Here is a 6092-nt window from a genome sequence, read left to right on the forward strand (position 1 = left end):
ACTGAGGCTTTGAAGAGTGATTCATATTAACATAAATTACTTGCGGCTTTTGCATTTAATCTTCATTCAGTATGACCCCATGATGCATTTGCTTTTACTCGCCGTCACACACATCCACTGAGCATTGATCAGCCCGCACAGAGCAGAGTTTCAGATTCAGGGTTTGATGTTGCCCGTGTGTTGTCCTCTTGACCCGCATATGACCCAGTGTTTACATGTTAAGATGTACTCAGGGTACTCAGACAAATTATGTGGCATGAGAAGGAGTTTTTTGTCCTTTGAAGCACATTTGACATCTCTCAAACTCCGACCTTTCAGATTTCACTGACAGCTCCTTATCTTTCAGAAATGAAATGGAGAGATACGGCTTTGTTCTATGTAAGCGACAGCTGGAGACTTGCCAAACATAAACAAATAAATTGCACAGCATCATAGGACTAGTTCCTAGGTAACCATGTGACAGTGCTGACAATTGCTATGGAAACCGGCGTTTCCTCTCTCTCCCCCCATCTCTCTGTCCCTCAGTTCTTTTGGGAAATGTGTGAGAATATTTCCTTTCCTGTGAATTGGTTTTACTTTCCAGGTTTGACAGTTGTGGAGGAAGACACCGTCACGTCACAGAAAGTAATTTCCCCTCATACTCTGTACAAGATGTATAATACATTCAGACAGGTTTATATACCAAATGCGATACACCAGGGGGAAAACCATGGTTGATAATGTAATGTCAGGGATAGAGCTGACAAAGCATTCTGAAATATTAACAACACTTTCCATGCAATTAACTGCCTTGCTTTCACGCTTTACCTCCAACTAGTACGAGAACTAATTAGCATAAACATTACAAATGAAGAAAATCTTCAAGATCGCAGTAAACAAAAACTAGTGTTAATCATTTTCTTTAGATCTTTTGTTCAGAAAGCTAATTTGCAATCTGCTTTGCAGCAGGTCTTCTGTTTTGATCCTGTTTGTCACAAATCCAGTTACAACTCGACGCTCCAAATGAAAAACCAGGCCTCTCTTCAAAGAGTGAGACATCACAGCCTATTCTATGTTTTTTTAAAAAAAAGCAGGTGCAAATCTAAAAGAGATGCTTTGATTAGCAGCCAATTATGGACATCCTTGTTGCGTCACCTTTATGTGAGCGCTCTTCCTCTTTCCTCCAAGCTGATCAGAAGAATTAGCCTATTATTCTTGGACGATAACCAGAAATGTAGAGATCACATGAATGAACAGGAACCTCAAAAGTTATCAAGTTATTCAACACACCCAATTAAACTTGTTCCAATCCTTTAATGCCATCTCCTTCTAAATCACTCCGCAGGTGTACGAGGGGTTGCCCCCAATTAGCTGCCTCCTGTGACATCCTGACACTGTGCCGCGGCGTGATTGTATTTCAGCTTCAATTACTTTCAAAACCCTTCAGGCAGAGGTGATTGGTCTCCTCCTTTTTTAATTTATCTCCCTTTGCTCTGTTTCCCCTTCTTTTGATTGGGAGGGGATGTCAAAGGATAGTCCATCATGTTTAGGAATAAAAGAGCCGTAACCTGTAACGATCAGTATGTTTTACTCAATACATGGTAGATCTGTGCAGACGAAACAGCTGAAAGCTTTCACATTATTTAAAGGTAACCTAAAACTCTGCCCTGACATCTTGAATCGTTGTGAGGATATACTTTATGGTAGGTCACAAATAAAAAGAATATAATGTTACTCTGATGTAGACAGAAGGCAGACAGATATAAGTTAGAATTATTCAACAGTCAATTTCAGTTACCAAGGACATATTAAAGATACACTATGCAGGATTATCCTAAAAAACAGTGTGTAGACTCATAGAGGTACCTCTTAATCATCCATTATGATCCACTAGAAGTGTATGGCAGTGTATTTTTCTGCCTGTATTTTCTGTGTTCAGGGTGTTCATGGGAGTGTATCCCCACAGGGCTCAGGTGAGATTGCGCCTTTATAAAAAGATAGCGACCAGGTGCCAGACCATAAACAGCAGGCATCCTAGAGACACAAGGCCAGAAAAACGCAAAAATAGCAAGGAGAAACAACAAACGAGAGTGAATCTATGATTGGCTTTTATTTTCAATTTCTGCTTGCGAGCGTGTTAACAAACAGTAACCAACAATTGTGCATAGTATACCTTTAATTAAGGTCAAAATGGAGAAACTACATCACAGCCAAGCCAGTTGAACTCATTTTCCCCATCATCACTGGCGATAGCTGATGAATGGCCTTAGAGAGCAGGAACAGTTTTCTATTGTTCAAGCCGTCACTGAGGATGGAGTCCGTGATTACGTTGCCAGCAGCACTCCAGCCAGATCTGCGACAGCAATTTCTTGTTGTGGTCGTCTCTCGTCGTAATCACTTGTGGCGACATGCCCGTTAGCCCTAATGATTTTCCTGAAAATTGTGCCAGATCGCTAGACTGTCTTACTTTGCCATCATAAAGATTAATGTTCTTTATGATCTGCAATCCACAGCCAAAACAAAGGCCTTATTGCATGCATCCTAGTCCCACTGAGAGTTTAGGTATACATACGCAGCATATTTGTTGGCAATTTAGATTTTACCCAGCCTCGCTAACACCAAAATTTCCTGTCATAATAAGTGAGGTAGTGTGATTTCACTACAAGAATCAAACAAGTTAGAGAACATCCAGTTTTGTTTAATTATGGATCATTGTAGGGACTTTACAGACACTCCTCATGGTCCAATTCTGTCACTTTTTTCATTTTTTTTATCGTGTTAAACTGGGATAATCCTTCTAATTAGCTCAGCAAGCTGACAATGGGTATTCACATGGTACAGTATAAATGCGACGCAGGAGGGATTCTATTTTATGTTGTTATAAAATGTCCCTAGCTTTGAATCTGGAAGGACCTGCAGTATTTGGATGAAGAAGCTGTTATTTCTATGTATCAGTTACATATTTAATTCTTGTAAATGGATCAGATCAGACTTAGTATCAGCAGATACCAAATAATAAAGGACTCTGGTTGGGATCAGGGCCAAAAAACATGTTTCAGACAATCCCTAGTTTGAGATCTAAAGTCTGCCGATGTGCTTGCATGTTCATTTATACACGTGTCAGTGTGTTGCTGTTGTTAGAGAAGGGAACCCCCAGCTCTTTCAGCTATTAGGAGCAGAGTCCTGGTAGCCCCCGGTAGCCCGCGGCTCTCAGAAATAGCTTTTTAAAAGGTAGCAGTATCCGCTGTTTCCTCAGGATCCAGGTGCTTTTAATTGGATTTCTTTGACAAGATTATTCCCTGCTCTCAGGCCAAGCTTGGATAGTGTGTACTTTTAACAAGAGGGCCTGTATGGTCACTTTAATCATAAGTAAACTTCACAAAGAATTTTGATTTGATTGAAAATTACAGTGTGACCAAATGTTGAACCCCCCATAACCTTGCTAATGGTGCAATTCTTTGTAATCCTCCATAAAGCCTGGTGAGACTTCCAGTTTAACAATATGAATCATCAAGTCTGACATGCATGTTGTTTGTTTTCATGTAATACCACAGCTTTGCAGGAATTAGAGACCCTGCACTCCTGAATATTTCCAGAGCCATTTTGAACAACCACCTTCACTCTCCAGTGTGTAGACAGTATAAAATCATTAATTCTCTTGGTCCCAGCCTCTCCTAGGTATTCTGACCTTCTTAAATGAGACAGACTTGAGGAGGAGCATGTACTGAAGGCTGTGAGTTATATCAACCAGCCATGTAATCCATTAGAAAATGGCTCCTTTAAAATCCCATTATAACCACATAGCAGGTCCAAGCTTCCTCAAAGCAATTAGTCAGAGGAAATGAGCAACATTTCTCTGTCTAAATGGGAACCTGAATTGATAAAGACAAAGACGAAAGATCTTATCGGTCCAATTTGAATGTTTTACTGTTTAGTATAATTGCGCTCAGCCATTTTGTGCCCATCAAAGACAAGAGGCTTCCACAAGGACGATTAATTTGTTGTCTACACTAGCACGCTAGTTACTGGTTCAGTATTATTGTGTGATTTCATTTTCACTGACTTGTAAGAAAAAGGTACTTTAAAATGAGTGCAGCTTAGTTAAAAAGTATGGTGTTTATTTAATTTGAATTCTGCTTTAAAGATGTTTTTCAGTATAAATGCTTTAGAAAATGCTCAGTTAGAAAGATTTATGTAATATTTTTTATTGCAGAGAGACAGAGAATGTTGTAATGTTCTGTCTTTAGTCAGTTTGATTCAACCAGGAAAATACAATAATTAGAAAGTGCATGAAAGGAACAGTATGGATGATTTAGTGGCAGCTAGCGGTGAAGATTGCAGATGCATTTGTTTGGAAAACGTGTTTAGTATTAGACAGCTGTTTTGGCGGTTGAACCTTGTGAGTTGTAACGAAGCCAAAGTATGTACAGTTACCTTTGTTAAACGTTGCTGTTGTCCCTGGTTTTATATGAGAAGAGGAAAAGGTCGCAGGCAGCTAGGCTAATTTATACAATGTAAAATGCCATAGGCTTGTGCTAATAACATTAGCAAAGGTCTCTTCCTCTCCAAAACAAACAGACCTGGTGTTTCAAACCTGTAATAACTATGAATAAAGCAGTTTCATGTTAAATATTAGCTATTATCTTGGAGTGGCTGCTATCTACAGTGGCTGACATAAAAGTGAATTGTGTTGAGAATTTAAAGGGCTTTGTTGAAAGTGCTCTGTCCTAGATAGTACTCTGTCATACACTGTGGAGAAGCTTTGCAATAATTGAGTGATAGCAAAGTATCTAGTCAGACATAGGCCACTTTTCTTGGGGCTCAGCCGGGAAACTTTAACAAGGTACAGGGCTTCGAGGTTGGGACATCAGGTGGGAGTTTATTAAAGCACTACGTCTGACTCCACTGTGTCATGGCTCTCCATGCTGTGTCTCATCTGTTCTCCTCTCACCACTTATTAGAGCCAGCTAAAAATGGGCTCTGGTGTTGCTTGCACTAATCTAACACCATAGTTTTTTTTTTTTTTTTGAGGAACATTGGGGTGTTGAACAAACTGAAGTGTGAGGTCCCTACTTTGCTAAACTTCAAAAGTATCTAAGGTAGAAAAAGTTTGAATTAAGACAAATCTATTAGTAATCAACTTCTCAAGAAAGCATCTGGATGTTTTTTGTTATTTTCATTTTAAAAATAGGTAATGTATTTGCACAACTAACTTTAGCCAAATTTGTACTTTAAACATACCGATCTAAATATAGTCTATTTAAACAGGTTTGACTGGTGATGTTTAGGAAACTTCTACGAGCTCCTAAGCACTGCTGCGATTTATTAGCACTATTTTTGTGATGGGCTACTGTGCTACGGAGACAGAGCTAAATATTAGAGCTTACCTAAATAAGCCATTATTCCCAACCTAAATGAACTCAATTAAGGAAGAAGAGCTGTTTCAAGAGACTCAGTGTCCTTGTCGTTGCTATTCCTGCCACCATCGTGCCTGCAGGGAGTGTTTTACACTGCGGGGTAAGTGGTTAACAGACTGTTGATGCCTTGGCCAAGGATGCGCTTGTTTTCTTTCACAAGATATAGGCCCGAAATTTTGTGGCACTCAACAAATCATTCTGCTCAAAATATGTGTCCTATACGTTAAACTTACTGCAATGACTCCTTTGTATCATCGCAATGTGGGTAGTATGTGTAACCTTTCCAGCGCCCAGATCTCCCAGCTCAAATGTTTGCTGGCTCTAAGGCTGTTGCTCAAACTGCAGATTGTACATTCGCATTTTTGTCAAGGAGGTTAAAAAAAGTAGAAGTCAAGGCGTCACATCATGTCATAAAAGTGAGGTACAACACATGCACCTTGAAATCTGGTCTGCACACTATCATCGAATATTTGGGATGATTCGTTTCACTGAGGCATCGGCAGTCAGTCTTGGTTTGGAATATTTTTGTACGAAAAATATAGAGGTGAGAATTACAGTTCTGTGATCATTTGAAAAAAAATACCATAAACAAATACTCCTATATCCAAACGCTTCCAGTTGAGTGTACTTAAAGTTCTGTCAGGCCGAGCACACCTAAGGAGGCTAAAATGAGCGCTCTAAAGAGCACCCAAGCAG

The sequence above is a fragment of the Epinephelus fuscoguttatus genome, linkage group LG4 (assembly GCF_011397635.1).
Source record: "Epinephelus fuscoguttatus linkage group LG4, E.fuscoguttatus.final_Chr_v1".
Classification (NCBI taxonomy): domain Eukaryota; kingdom Metazoa; phylum Chordata; class Actinopteri; order Perciformes; family Serranidae; genus Epinephelus; species Epinephelus fuscoguttatus.